We start from the raw sequence: 16,855 nt of genomic DNA, 5'->3' as shown, positions 1-16,855 counted from the left end.
ATACCCACTGGAGGAGGTGGGGGTAGCATCATCTGGTGGGAGACCACAATTATTTTATCCATTGAACACTTTTTGCTCAAGAGAGTTGATAAAGTATACAATATGGTTAAATGAACCTCCTGAATGGTGCCAAAGTGTTGCACAGGAGTGTGGAATGGAATGAATGCTTAACCAGCCTGCATGTCTCAGAAGGTCAGGTGAGCATGTATGTGTAGTAGGGCTAAGTAAGTAAGTTATGCCATACAGTATATGAGAAATACTTATGTTAAACAGTTACCAGAAGTAGTAGTTGCAGGGATGAATTTTCCCAGACCAGTATTCAAAAAAGAACTCAAAACCTATCTGGCTGGTATAACCATCAGAAACAGTTCAGTTCTTATTGTAGGAGATAGCCTGTACTATACTTCCGGGTAATCATCCCAAACCTACATCTGTTTAACCTCACCACTACCAGCTACTTGCTTTCTGTATAGCCAATGCAGGTCTTGCTATATTTTGTTTCAACAATAAAACTAATGGATGAAATTGTTTGAAACTTCATAAGAACTTTCATAAATGCACATAGTTTAAGAAACCTAAAGCTTGTTACTTTTTGATAAATTTTGTTTTTTTGCATTATGATCTTTAATATCTTGGAAAATTACATTTGGAAATTGTATTTATAAGATATGATTACAATATTTATATTTGTTCCAGTTTTGAACTTTTTACTTTTTATGTTTTAATTCATTATTTTAAAATCTCAAACTTTTTATAATCCATAAAATTCACATTTTGTCTATTTTTCATGTTTTAATAATCACAAACTCTCCTTATGGTTTCAAGTAATATACAATTACATTTAATTTTTAACTAGGATTTCATGTTTATACATGTACATAAAAAAACATTTCAATTTTGTTTCATAAATGTATCTTTATTTCAAGTTTATGTTTCATTGCAACTGTACTTTTGTTTATTGTGCGAAAAAAAACATGTGGTTAGCCGCGTGCACTTCGTACATTTGCTGTAAACTATTACGCTTGTTGGGGTCACTCTCGTTCAGTGCAGTTCAGGCATATTTGAATGTTACTGTATATATATATATGATAGTAAAAAAGCTTTTCAATACTTGAATATTATTTCTTTGAACTTTCAAACCAGTTTATTTCAACACATATCCTCGTATGTTGTTTCATCATACAGACATAACTAATTGCCACTACTACTGAATGTATGTAACAGCTTACAGTACAGGTGGTTTGAATAACACTGCCTGACGCTAGTTACATGATACATCCTGTTACAAGAGATTACCAAACGATACAGACACCCTAAATTACAAAGAAAATTACTTAAAAGATTAGTCCTGGTCACATTCCTCTCATTATAGGCAAGGTGTATATTGGAATTTGAAACTTAAGCTCTTCAGTATATTGACACCTTAACTGTGAGAATGTCCCAGCTTCCCCTGTCTTACTGAGATGAATGTGTTTAGTCTGTTTCACAACCAACATATGGGTTTTATTGTTGTCATTTGTACACTGAGTTTTAAACCCTTTGCAAAATATCAGAATAAGCTTTTTATATATCAGTTAGACTGATATAATCATAAAGCAACAACAAAAGAAGTGTGGGTCTTACTACAAAGTAAAGATAGAAAGAAGAAAAAATATAAAATTCTTACGTGGTACTAGTAGTGCATACAAATCACATAAGGTTTTCATTCTAAATACTGAATCATATTTTTATTATGAACTAAAATATAAATTACATTATATTATTGAACTTAAAACTGCTAATTTAAATGCAAAATAATATAAAAATCACAAACTCTTTCAGTTAAAAGAGTTAAGCCTAATTCAGATAAAGACCATGCACTCACCACTCGATAGATCTTAACCCTAACATTCATGGATAAGCTTCTTTTCTAAAAATATATCCATTTTGAGTTAATTTTTCAATATAATGATTAATATAAATAGATATACGACATAGAATGATTTAAGCTACTATATAAAAATAATAAAAGTCACATACATCCCATGCACTTTTTTCCAGAAGCAGATTTTCTAAGGCTCATAAAAAAGTACTATTGACCACTACTAAATATAACCTCTACATAAAATGGCAGTTACTACAATAAACACCACACACATTCATATTGTAAAATCCAGAGAACAAAATTTTGTCACGTGCTATGCTTATCATCCTATGATTTGTCAATCAAGAAATACACAATAACATGGTACTGAAATTGACACCTTCGACTAGGATTGGCTAAAAGTTTTACAACTGATATTTAACACACACAAATGCTGTTTTATAAAGAAAATAGGCTAGAAAAAGGTTTTAATACCAATCATATATGGCAGGATCAGCACTAAAATGAAGGAAAAAGTTTTAAAAACGTTAAAAAACATTTTTCTAAGAGGGCACTTATTTATAGTCTCAAACGTATTTTGGGATTTTTTTTATTAAATTTCTCTTCAAACTTCGTTAAATAAAACAATTTAGAACAAATAATTGAATGTTATGCTACTAGTTACAAAATAAAATCTGAAAACCAATAAAAGATAAGTTCTCTATCATTGTTTCAATTCACAAATGTGATTTTGCCCTCACGATAATACAAAATGGCCACGGTAGGTAAGGGGTTAAGGTGTGTCCACTCAGAATTAAAATTTAGCAGTAAAAGTAAGACAACATAGAACTTCCCTAACAGATCAAAGGAAATGACTGGGGTTGGTATGATCTTGCACAGAAGAATGGGAAGGGTGGGTAATCAAAGAAAACATCCAACCATCCTTTTGGGTGGCCCATGTTTTGAGTAGGAAGAAGCAGTCTTGGGATACAATCAATCTGTCCCTGTAGTAAAGAGTGCAGGAAGCATCCAATACAAGTGTCAGAGTGAAGATAAAAAATGTCATTAGAAAAAAAGATGGTACAGGGATCAGATGGCCAGAGGTTGAAATGGGGTACACAGGGGTGCCCTGAGAATTGTTTGTTTGTAATTAAACACAAAGCTACACAATGGGCTATCTGTGCTCTGCCCACCATGGGTATCAAAACCTGGATTGTAGCGTTGTAAGTCTGCAGACATACCACTGTGCCACTGGGGGACTGCCCTGAGAAATTAACAAATGTTTCAGTATGAAACATGTACTTTCTGAGCTACAGAGATTTCTGATAGCAAGATGTGTTTCCAATATTTCTAGAGATAATCATTCACACTATCTACTCAAGCAGTAGCAGAAATTCAGTGGAGACAGACCACAATATATTAGCTATATACACAGTTAGAAAGACTAATACTATCAGCAATAAAGCCTGGAACATTTACAGTTGGTAGTATTGGAAATCATCAATAAGATTTCCAATGCAACTGAAAGATGAAAGTATTTTGAGATCCTTGCTTTTCAAGCACCTATTTAAAACTTTTAAATGAATATTACTAGATTAATCTTATGAGAAAGTACCTACCAGAGATTGCCTCTGTAATTACAAAGTCTGAGTATGTGTTTACACAATTTTGTGAGACCTGCATCTATTATATTTCATATACTTCTAGCATTACAACAGTAACAATTAAGTCTATCCTTAAAACTACTTCTGTACTAATTTCCAATGCTGAAGTTTCCTCTACATTCTTTTTTTGGCATTTAGTTTATCCTGGCCCTCACCAGTGTCTAGTCCTAACTTAAAACCTCCCTTACAGCTGAGTTAATAGCCCTTACAAACAAGTAAGCCCCTACTCTATTTAAATGTAATCCATCCATTCCAAAAGTTATAATTTTCCTATACTGAAAATGTATTCCTGCTAGGTTTTTCCTCTTCTCACATAAATAACTATTCTCGTTCAGTGCTGCCTTCTTTATGTAAATTGTTTTTTTAAGCTTGCACATACCCCACGATCACTGTTGGTTCAAATGCATATTGCATGCAAATCATGTTGCGACAACCCTCCATCAATAGGAGCATGACACAACCTCCTGATGTATGTGACTCCCTCTATTTGATTCTACGTGAGCAAAAAAAGTTAGAGAACAATGGTTGTATGGGAATCTGAACCACCCGATATCTGAACCTAAATCCCATAGATGACAATAAGGTGGGTGAGAGTAAAAAGGATGAACCCTAAGGTGTAGAGTGGCACGATGAACCATATACGGCAAATCAACTGTATCCAAAACCTACCCACCAGGAACCAACATCAATGAGGGGGTTGGATGAGGATCATACCATTGTTAACTCCACTAAAATCCAAAACCCAGCCCCCGGGAACCAACATTTATGTGGGGGTAGGAAAGAGGCTCATACTGTCTTCACCTCAAATTCAGCAGATCGGAGGGAAATATCATACCCACCAATCTGTGAACAGGACACTTGATAGCAAACTGATAAGATGTTTGACTGATCTGGGAACCCGACATCCAAATGACTGGAATAATAAAAATGTCCCTGTATTGCGAAATATCCCACTCAAAACCAATCAGACAGGAACCACCCCAGATAGAGTAACATCTTCAGTATATGAAAATCGTCGAGGGATAGTGCAAGAAGAAGAACTGTAGTAACCTGCATGATCATCCACTGTGACCCACAACACGAGGTGACCCTGAGTGAGGGAACAGAGACACCTGTAATACATGTGTGCGGACTTATGTTGATTGGTCCAGCTCCGACTCCAAAACCCAGCCACTGGAAACTGACATCCATGTCGGGGTAGAATGAGGGATCCAAATCAAAAGCTACAACATCCCCTCAGAAATGGAGCCTCAGGTTGGAAGAAATCTCATCATCTATACCAAGAGAACACCACTGCCCTACTCTCAACTGAATGGGTTCATTATTATTTGTATCATATATCATTATCACATTCAGGAAGATGCCTCCATGGTCCACCACCCCAGCAGCTTGGAACTGGAAAATTGTAAGGACTCCCATACTCACCTAGAAGAAAAAAAAAGGCCAGAGAAAATGCAGTGGAGAGTCCGGAGAAACATCAACACTGGAAACAGTGCAACAGTAAACCACAAAAACCCGATTTTAAAAAGAAGACCACTCTTGATTTAGTCAATCTGAGGAATGGCAGGGATGGGCAGCTATCCCCTACTGCTTTACCCATGAAGTCCATAGGTTAGTACAGTCCAGGCATATGAATGAAGCAAATATATTTGAGGAAAACCTACAAGCAATCTTGTGTAACACACCATCTCAACAGTGTGCATTTAGTGGCCATGGAAGTTATAGTTGTCAAGTCATCTTGGCCTTACAGTGCAGATTTGAATAAGTATACCTGGACAGGTACCACTCACCACAGAGTGGGATCTATAAAGAACAAGGGAGATACCCCTAAAAAATAAGAGGTATATATACAAAAGGGAAACTTACCCAATCACAGTTACAGCTACCCAGATAATGAGAGATAAATGTATGAGAAGTAGTCCCAGTGCTCGAAGGAAGAAGTACCACAAGGGTGAGATGCAGGTAAAAGGGAAGGTGCTTGATCAGAGTGAAGATACCAGGAATTGATTATGGGGAAAAGGAGACAAGAAAGAAAATGCCAATCAAATCAAAAACTGAGTCAAAAGGGTGAGGGAGGTAAAAGAACAGTGGAATGGTGCCAGAGAATGAAACAGCAAGAAAGGAAACCAATTTTGATGACAAGGAACTCACTTTGAGACTAATAACACTTGGAGACGGCTTGAATGGGTAATGAAGGGAACCAATGATAAGAAGCCTTGAAGGCAATGAAGCAACCATGAGCATCCAGATCTGACCAGGAATAAAGATGGGAGATGGAAAGAAAAAAATGGAGAAAAGGAAGAAAATGCCACAAGACATGCCAAAGTGGAGGATAGGTAAAAATCGATCAAGAACAAATCGAACCGAAGCAGGCAAGAGAACCAGATCTTTGTCAGCTATGAAGGAGCAATCAGAAAGACCCTATACAAAGTGGCAAGGATGAACAAAATCACTTGGGGAAGATGAAAAATAGGATGAGAAATAAAGATCTAAACAAGTCCCAATCCTGTGTGAATGCTTTGACAGTCAAAGCAAGTGGATGAAGAACCAGATACAAAGACATACAGATCAAAAACAAGCTCTAAGTGATGAAAAATAGAAGAGTGGGCATAAGAATATAAAACTTCAACCTTGGGCAACCTCAATCCTGGAAAAATGGCTCACCAGAGTGTGATAAAAGACAATATAGTAAAAAAGTGAAAAAAACAAGAAGTGATTGAGGTAGGACAGATCAATCAAAGAACTACAATCTGCATCAAGAATATATGACTAATGGAGGAACTCTTAGATGTAGGACAGGTAAATGACGGGAAGGTACCAGACATGAAACATGAATAAAGAATGCAGTGGCTAATGAGACATGCAACCAAAAAAGAAAAAACTCAAATGTAGCAACATAGATCCCCCATGTGATGCTAAAGTCATAGGAGTAACATCCCCAACAAAAAAGGAACAGTAGAGGAAAGAGCAGTCCATAAGTCCCGATTAGAAGTGAAAGAAAACAAACTTGGTACAAGACAGTGTCCACCCGAGAAGATCCCAAAAGCACAAAAGCCACAAATTTAGGAAAAGGGCTGAAGATGGTAATTGCCCCAACTTGGAGTTAAAAATATCTTACAAAAATCCTCAACAAATAGGAGGAACACCTCAGAAAAGAAGTATATGACGGTTAATACCAATAGGAGAGGTGACAGGGGAAGACAAATGCTAGAAAACTCATCAAAAGAGAAAAGGATAGGATTAACAGATTTTACCTCTCATACAGGCAACAGAGATTGAAGTGCAGAGAAGCAAGAAAGAATAACAATCTGCCTGATGGTAAGCTAAGGCAATATGAACCAAAGCCCTTGGAGAGAAAGGCACACCAGAACCACCTATCAAAAGAGAGACAAAAAAGGCCCAGCATGAAGCAAAATGTCTGGAAAAGGAGGGGGAATAGAAACGTGTATAAAAAGGGCTGAGGTAGGCCTAGCAGACTCTGCAGTAGAAGTCTGGGAAGGCCAAGTCATAATCAGGTGGAAAAAAAAAAGGGTCAAAATAAACATCATCCCGAATGAGTACGGCAGTTTGAGGAGGAAGGTGAGCAATATTGGGAGAAGGTTGGGCAGACCCTGGAGCCAGGGGTCCTCACAAACAAAATTAATTGTAAGAAGTATAAAAAATAATTAATTATTAAAATGAAAAAGTCATTATATTTCAAAATTAAGTAAGTGTATATTAACAATAAGAAAATTAGTAGATAGTATTTGTTGAAGAAACAATATATTTAACCTATTTTACGATTTACCAGTACAATGAATGACAGCAAACCTAAAATAAGACACATGTTAAGCTTAATCTAACATTGTAGAACAAAGGATATCACTAAATATTAATTAAAAAACCCTAACCTTTCAAGAAGTAGGTACAAATCTAACTAAATGTATGTTACTGAAAACAAAGAACTACAAAAAAGAATTTTAATAACAAAGTTATTACAAAAGCTATAACAGTATAACAGCTTATCTGTCCAAAGTCGGCAGACTGTATTCCAAATGTGTATGGACCTCCCAAACTCGAGGGTCGACAAAGGTCAACTCATATAATGATTAATCTCCCAATGTATTGAAGCTGACAATTTCTCAGTTGAGTACTGCCACCTGAAGCCTGGGTAACTGTGCTAGAAGTAAATGATAACATTTTCAATGTGGAGACATAAGCTTCAGTGAAAAGCAAAAACAATGTGAAGAACAATATAGGTAAGTTATCACCTAAAACTGGTAAAGTGAAGTAGGAAAAATATCTTCACTTTGTATGAAATGTCACAAAACAAAAAAAACAAAAACATGGGAAGAGAGCACAAACAAAAAACGTCTTGACTATAGCACTGCCAATCGAGAAGTGATAGTTCATTAGAATCAAATAGAGGGAGTCACATGCATCAGTAGGGTGTGTTGCACTCTTATTGGTGGAGGGTTGTAGCATGATGATTTGCACACTAGGCACAGTTGAACCACATTGATTGTGGGGTACGCTCAAAGTTTGTGAACATATTTTTTTGTATATATAGAGGGCAGCATTGAACAAGAAACGCAGAGATAATGTACCTTATTGGAAAGCCCCCTTCTCCCATTAACACTCTCAATACAGCCTTGGTCAATTTGACCAACCACGTGACCTTTTTGTACTCATTTAAAGTCTTTGCAGATTTAATACTTATAACTCTCAATACAGTGGGTATATCTTCACAAAATTTGGCAGTCTTTCACTTAATATTATAAGTCTTTCATATTTTTAGTGAAGTATTTTTTGTAAAATAAAATAAAGATTTGTCTATTAATATATTGAGTATTTGTTTTGAATAGTCCATGTGCAAAGTAGTTTATGTTAAAATTTAAAATACTTTTCCTCATCTCCAAAAATCTCAAATTTCCTTTATGTGATCCTAAAACCTAAATGCATTTCAAGCATTTTTTCTGTACAACTTTATAGTTTATGTGTTATTTTCTCTACCTTACCTCAAAATGGGATCAGTCAATTTGACCGACCTCGTAACAATTAAAAAAAAAAAAACAAAACCTAAATTAAACTTTTTTCTTTCTTGAATGACTTCAAATTGTAACATGAAACTACATTCATTTATCATAAGTATCTCTAAGTTTATAACACTATACATCTATTTATAATTAAATTTTAATGTTTTATTGCCCTTTGGACCATGTCTAACTACTTTTGCACCATTAAAAGTTGTAAATCACTCGGAGAATGTGCAGGTCACATTACGCTATCGATTTACATTATCCAGGATCTGCTTGCATGCATGTGAACCATTTTAATTATATTATCATTATTACTTATTTTACCTAATCTAGTCTTACATAACTTAAAAAGATCCATATTTCTATTAATTTTGTTACTTTTATAATAATAAATAAAGAATAGATACGAAAAACAAGATAAAAAAATACTTGACTAATCTTTTTTCTTGCTGTCGGGTTTTAAAGAGAGTTAACCCTAACCTTTTATAGTACTAAAAGCAATGCATTTAATAGTTTTCATTTAACTAAATAATGCACCAAAGAATATAAACTAATAACATGCAAAAAGTAGACAAATTCACTTACCACTCAAAATTTTTCTGGCTTTCTAACTATGCGACAAGAGCCATTACAAATTCATCCAAGCTAGTTGTTAACTTTCTCATAGGAACAACACTTGTACTATGATTGAAATTGATCCTTTCCTGTTCAAAAGACGTTATACAATACGTCATTTGATAGATGAAACCCTTCACTTTCTATTAGTTATAGCTAATATATAATGAAACATAAGAGAGAACTATCAACGAATTGGGAAAGAGGATGTGAAAGGAGGGGTCTGATTTTTTATTCAATAGCTCTGTAACCAAACAAAATTGAAGACCATAAAAATTAAGGTTTGTCTGAGCAATTACGATTTTATAGAAAGTAATTTACATTTAACTTCGTACATTTTTGAGAGGTGATGGATAAAATAGGGATGATGACATGCTAAGACAAAATGTGTCCCATGGGTAATGCTAGCAGAAATTCAGGATATTTTTTATATTCCCTTGTAGAATTAAGAATTTAAAACTTGTATACCATTAAAATATGGATTATTACCTAAGATTTTATGCTATTCTAATTGGTATAACATAAACAAAAAGTAATTTAATAAAATTTTGAGTGCAAGACACTAAAACCTTGTGTCACACACAGTAAAGAATACCCGGGGCTATAGGGTTAAGCTGCTCCCAGAAGTCCAAACCGCCAATCTGCTGATCCTTTCATATTAACCTAAGCCAAGCATTGTTCTAGTGACTTACTTATAATTCCATCCCCACAATTAATTCTGACACAATTAAGTTATGACCCTTTTCTTTTATCAGCCCCTCGTACTTATCAATTATCTACCTTTCTCTACATCATTAGCCCATAAGTGCACAACAAAAACTGTATCCCCCTTTATTATATCTCTTGCTCCATTACCTGTACCCCTGGTTAGCATGATCTAGTACATGTACAATGATAAATTTGCACTCTTATTCAGTGCAAAAGATATAGTAAATCTTAGTGGAAAAGTATTTGTGTTCCTGCATATTCATTTTTCTGTGATACTGGTTAAAGTGAGTGAACTAACTCATGAGCTTCAGTTCAACATTGTGATAAATCAGCTTCTGGTGTTTGAGGCCATCTAGAACAATAAATGTTTTTTGTTGTTGAATATTGCATTTAATCTGTGTTGGTATAAATGTGCATTGATGTATGCCACATTGAACAGCACAAATATTAATCCTGGCTGATTGAATTTTATTCTTAGTTTAGCCGAATTCTGCCTGAGATCATTTATTTTATGATGTTGAAGGAAAGAGTCAAGTTTAATGGCTTAAAGATGTCAGTATGACAACAGGTTGTAGCTATTGAGACACAGCTGGAAAAAGGAGCCAGTAAGGTTAATATAGTTACTGTGCATATGGCTATAAGCAGTTTGTATGACACTATAAACATATACGAGGTAATGTTAATGTATGTATGTGTATATATATATGGCAATTTACATGCATGAATATATATACATATATATATATATATATATATATATATATATGAGTGTGCGTGTGTATGCAATGCTGCATATGTATACGGAGATTACATAAAATTCTTTACGAGAAATGCTGCACTAGTGACTTGATTACATTGAGGATATAACTGTCAGGCCAAAAATAGATAAAAATAAAGGATTTGATCTGAATGCTATAGCACTGAAATATATAGTAAACTATAATAATTGACCTGTGAATCATTATTGGAAGATAATGAACATTATAATTTTCCTATACTGAAAATGTATTTCCGATAAGTACTTACCTCCTCTCACAAGATTAGCTGTTCTTGTTCAGTGCTGCCCTCTATATTCAAACTTTTTCTTTACACATGCCACAAGCCTTCTGCTCCCCCTATTAGAATTGCAACATTCCAACATGCCTCTCATGCAAATCATTATGTGTCACCTCCTCACCAATACGAGCATGATATGCTCACATGATGCATGTGACTCCCTCTACACTCCTTTACCCAGCTATCACTTTGAAGTTTTGCAGCAGATGTCAGCACCAAAGAAATGTGGGGAGGAAGGGAGGGAAGTACCTATCTTATTTTCTATATACATATATAGTGTATAGTAATTGAAATGTGACTGTATTTTACAAAATACTAGTCTACTAAAACACAGCCAAGACAGTCTTATATTGTTGGATACAGTAACATGAGTGCACATGCGTCGCATCACTTTAACTTCTGTATTGTTAGCCAGGCGTGGCTTACATGCCAATATAATAAAAATAATAAATATATATAAATGTATAATGTTATAAGATTTAAGCTATTTAGTCTAAACATTTATGTTTTCACATTATAATTTGTAGTCATTATGGAACAAAAAAGGCGTAACTTATATTAATTTCCAAATTTTTTTAACATGTTTACGAGATCAGTCAAATCAACAAACCTGTACAGAGATTCATTACTGAAACAAACAGGTAAAATATAAAGTTTTTTCTTAAGAAACATTTGATAACTATCTGAACATCATGAAGATTTTGCATATGAAATTTGAAGATTTTCTGATGCACAAAAGTATTTTTAATATTAGAATGAAAATTACTTTGCATGTTAGATAAGCAACACATGAAAAAAAATTCGCTTTACAAACCTTAAGACTTAAGAAAAAAAAATTTATATTTTGCGTATGAAAGAATTGTAATGTTTACTGATAATCTGCCAATTTTTGTTAACATAAGCTTACTAATTTAAAAATTATAGTATAAAAACTATAACAAGCACAAAATGGTTATGAGGTCAGTCCCAGGGATAGAGCCCGTGCTGAAAGAGTTAAAGGGTGCTGTCTTTGGGTCATTGTCTCCTCAGCACCATAGTGCTGAGATCTATGAGCTTATTTTGTCAAGCAAAAAACTTGCAGTCAAATCCCCTTCTTTTTCTCTGCTCTGATCATGGGTCTGACCATATATTAACTTATTTGAGCGTACAAGTATCTTTGATTTCTCTGTTTCTGGAGCTAGATCTTGACTTATATATGTGTTTGTCTTATTGCTCCTTATCATTCCTGGAGAAACCCTGTAGAACGACCCATGTCAATATTGAAATTGGGGTTCCAAGCAGTAAGAGTAATGAGAAAAGAAATGGACAGTGAAAGTGAAGTAGCAATTTCCAAGTGCAGCAACATGAAGCAGTTATGGCAAGTTGCTGAAGAATGAACAAAATTAGTACAGAATGTACTTTATAGCACTGAATCAGTGAAGATCCTACTTTTGGACATAATTGGCCACTTGAATCTTAAAGGAAAACCATTTCAGATGTGTCCTGCTGCAAAGGAAGAAGTAACCGAAGACTTTTGGAACAGCCTCCTTCAAATTGATGACTCACTGAAATATGGGCACAAATACCAGAAAGCTTCTTTGCAGTCACACAGTGCTCTGAAGGAGTTCATCAGTCATTGCTGTATCAAGAAGTGCGATAGTCCTGCTTGCAAAGTTTGTAAGCCACCTAGATTTGGACCAGAGGTATTCTCCAAAATTCATTTTCTTCCCGACCCTATCCCTGAAGATGATGGATATTACAAGCATTTTGAAAATATTTATAGTACTACCACAATTGAAGATTTCCACCTTTCTTTGGTAAATCAACCCACAAAGAAAAGAACTCTACCATTTTAGTCGGTATTCAGCATGTGTGCAATGTGAATCTGATGGTATAGTGTGAGGAGTGTGAAATGTGGCAGCTTCTTTACTTACCTTGTGAATTGTCAGCTCCAGCAAGACAACAACTTGCAACTCATTTATAAGACTACACCTACACATGTAGTGCAAATTTAAGTGACTTACAACTCCCGGCTGTTGTTAGTGAAGTACATGTTTGGGAGGTGCAATGCCATGAGCCTATTGAGAAATTGTATTATTTAATGAAAAATGATCCAATTTGTATATATAGTTGTAGTTCTGACAATCAATCTGCTAATGGATGCTATGTGAGCAATGCTGACATAGGGTTCCAGTACAGAAGAGATCTTAATAAGTAGATTCCTTTAATTGCACAAGTAATTGTGTAGTGCATCATCTTCATGATAACAGTTTGTTGGTGTCTACAAGTCTGTTTCTGTCTTTCAGAGTCTTGTTACTTGCATCAAATTTATATTTTTTAGTGGTTGGGTTTTCTCACAGCACTCTTGTGTGTGTGTTTATAAAAGAAATACTTTTGTGTACTTCATATCAAATTTATATTGATGTACATACATTCGTCTATCATTTCTGTTGGAAGCATTATAAAGAGCACTAAATTAATGAATTTGGAAATCTTAATAATGATGACATAATGGGAGTGTCCTCCCACCCTCATCCAGTTTTGAGGAAGTTCATGATGAGAAACTAACAAATAGTGGCCTAACCCACATGCATTACCTTGCATTTATTATAATTAAAAAAATAAAAGCCATTCTGCCACTTACTTGACCAGTTCCCAAAATATTCTAAATCTTTTCATAAAGCATTATTCTCTTCCTCAACTATCTCAAACTCAATACCATTAACTGAAGAAAAGGATCTTGGCACAGTAATGAAAGTCACAAAACCATTTAAGCAGTATTTTTATACTAGTACAGATGCTAATAGAATTTTAGGATGCAATTATAGACATACTCATAACTGATTACATAAAAAAAAGTAATTATCTCTATATAAATCACTAGCTAGGCCTTAATTGAAATACTATGTATAGTTTTGATCTCCTTATTTAAGTACTGAAGGGATACTGACTTATTAACAACTAAACAAGGGTTCAGGGAAGGAGTACTGTCATAAATTTGGTTTATTTCCTCTGGACAAAAGAAAGGTGAGACATTATCTAGTTACATTTACAAGATTAATCAGGGATAAGATAAATCCCTCTCTTTTCTCTGCAATACATTCTGAAGACAACAGGACAAAGTTTCACTTAGTAAAGTTTTATTTTTCCAATAGGGTGACTGCCTTATGGAATTAGTTGCCTTTGGTTGTCACTTGTAGTCGAGGTTAGCAGTTTATAAGCTTAAAATCGAATTCGAAAATTTCCCGAAAAAAAAAATGTGTATTTTAGTCTTCATTGTTTTTCCAAGTGTGTGTGCAGGAACAGGCATGAAGGACCATAAAACAAAACCTGTGGAGAACAAGTAATCGCTGTGGTCGTATGTAAAGCATCCCTGCCCTAATTATTCTACATCAGTGCCAGTGAACTGAAGTCTAGAACTAAAATCAGTAAGACTAAAAGTTAAAAGTACCTCTAATGTTATGCCTACTAAACACAACTCTAAAATAAACACAATCTAACTTAAAGTTAATGTCATACCCATATTTATTATTATTATTGTACTCTAAAAACGTTAAACTCAATCACTCGGAGTCCAATTTCCAGTTCCAAGACTAACAATTCTTTAATTTACAAATATACTAAACTATAGACTATTTGATTTTGAGTATTTACAATCTGTCCATTCAACTATCTACTAAACTAAAGTTCAATTAGCATTAAAAAAATAATAATTTAATTACTATATTTTCCACTGGAAGTTTGAAAATGAAAAAGTTATTTACGTACCACATGTATGATGTCATATATTTCCAAATTTCTTACCTGTGAAAAATACTGTATTATTACTACAATATATATTTCAGCACAAGGCCTACACAATTTACATGCTGTGTATTTTTGGAAATATTTGGTAAAGGCGTTACCACGCGGACAAAAAATTTAAACATAAACTTTCAGAAAAAATTAAATATCAAGTATATATATATTAGCTTCTAATGTATATAATACAAATAAAATAGTAAAAACAATATTCATAAAAAAATATTTTAATTATATAGTACATTAAGCTCATTTTATGAAGTTACTTTATGTACTTTCTTTTTATTTGCACTGAATTTATACATTTCTGCATCGGTACAGCCGCCTGGTGGCTCAGCGACAGGTCTGAGGGCTTATAACGCTGAAAAATGGGTTTCGAGATTCTAAATGGGCAGAGCACAAGCGAGCATTGAGCGGTTTTGTACTTGATAAAAATAAAGAAAATAATCGTTGTATGACAGTTAATGAATGAACAATGTTTGTTAAACTAAGCAAATTTAAAAATCTTCAAAAATAAATTGATAATCAATGAAAATTTTATAAGCAAAATTCAAATTTAATAATTTGACAGTATAATACATCAACAAACTATCCATACTCATAACTGAAACTGAAATTAATAGAGTGATATGTTATTTAAATCAATAATTTCGTTTTGAGTACTTGAAAATGATCAAAACGTCGAACCCGTTTAAAAAAATAATATTCCTTACTGTAAAAGCTGTAACTTGTTATAAAATATTATTTAAATCACTTTATTTGTTTTGTTTTATTTTTTGACACTGACTTTCAGGTTTTAGTCCATTGACCTGTTAATTGAATTTTGTCCCTTCAGTACCACATTCTAATAATGTAAGTTTCAAAGCCGTATATCTATGAATGAAAAAAATGAATGATAGCAGCTTTGATCATGTAACTATATATGAAAATTTGCCACTTATAATCGCCCCTTTATATTGACGAAAAAAGAAATACTACACAAATGATTTTTATTATATGAACAGAGAATCATTGTAAATCAATTTTAAAGAAGAGTTTAAACAAAGCTAATGATAAAAATTTTTATATCAAAATAAACACTTTTAACTATTTATTGGACACATTTAAGAGAACAATATTTTTTTTTATTTTTTTTTAGAAGTTATGCCATATAATTGCTGTAAGTCAGAAATTGGCATATCTGAAGAAAATTATAAGTTTTCTATCTGTGTGGTTAATCATAAGTTGAACAATACATGCCTGTAGATGAATAGTACTATCACCAACTCCTGCGGTTTACAACTTCATCTGTTTTGCATTTGTATTAGAACTATACTTCATTAAATTCGTCGTCACTTGAGAGATCAGCTCGCAGTCACTTTTCTCGATTTCCATATGTCTCAGAATGGATAGTCTGATATTTAACAGGATCTTGCACATTTACGAGCCAGAGGTTCCGGTGCTGCTTCAGTTGCTGAAGAACCATCTATTCAGTTTATAGTCATTTCATCTTGGCCATCTCCAGACTTAAGCTTCCACAAAGCTAATGGCACTTGGAATCTCAGGGCTGTTTTCCAAGCACTTCTATATAGCTGTTTGGTAGTTGGCTCTCTGTGCATGCTTAAATAGACAGTCGGCACACTGGAGTAAACTGATGTGATTCAATTTCATTATTGCTACTGTTGCGTCAGCGAGGTCACGTGACTAGTGTCACGCCACCTGCTTTCTAGAACTATCCCGTTTCTTCGGGAGTGCTCTACCATTTACTAGATATATGTTTGACTGGTATATATATAAGACGATCACAACGTGATGGGATAATGTGTGTGGGTAGTGAGTAATTGAACTGCAGTCAGAAAGTATTGTTGAAGTTAACGTTTGTTGTTAAAACGTTTGTTATAGAGCGACTGTTGAAAATAAGTGTATCGGTAAAGTTATATTCAGAAAGAATAAATCAGTTTTATTAAGTAAGGACTTGTGTCGCTAAAGTTTCGTATATATACCAGACTAAAATATATCTAGTAAATGCTAGGGCATTCACGAAGGTTCGAAAGAACGAGTGGCGTGACACTTGTCACGTGACCTCGCTGACGCAACACTGCCCCTCCTTAGTATTGTTCGTCCCGAACGATAGCCACTTACAATAAACCAATAACAATTAACTTAATTAAAATGTACAGAATTACAAACAC

At 34.1% G+C, this 16,855-nt stretch overlaps 1 protein-coding gene across 4 annotated transcripts in view; it reads right to left on the bottom strand.

The window, feature by feature from the left end:
* LOC106466931 overlaps window positions 1–14,772 on the bottom strand; it is a 166,652-nt gene extending 151,880 nt beyond the window's left edge. For 2 of the 4 annotated variants that reach the window (XM_013927249.2, XM_022395027.1), the window contains exons 1-2: window positions 14,652–14,749; window positions 7,486–7,666 (exon numbers count right to left, since the gene is read on the bottom strand). The gene's annotated coding sequence lies outside the window, so the exon portion shown is untranslated. Of the gene's footprint in view, window positions 1–7,485; window positions 7,667–14,651 lie in introns of all 4 variants that reach the window. The other 2 variants (XM_022395025.1, XM_022395026.1) reach the window with 2 other exon arrangements.
* Between the last annotated feature and the right edge of the window lie 2,083 nt (window positions 14,773–16,855).

Source organism: Limulus polyphemus, unplaced genomic scaffold, assembly GCF_000517525.1.
Source record: "Limulus polyphemus unplaced genomic scaffold, Limulus_polyphemus-2.1.2 Scaffold2429, whole genome shotgun sequence".
NCBI classification, from domain to species: Eukaryota; Metazoa; Arthropoda; class Merostomata; order Xiphosura; family Limulidae; genus Limulus; species Limulus polyphemus.
Note: the sequence above shows the minus strand (reverse complement) of the source record. Positions and strands in the feature narration are given on the sequence as shown.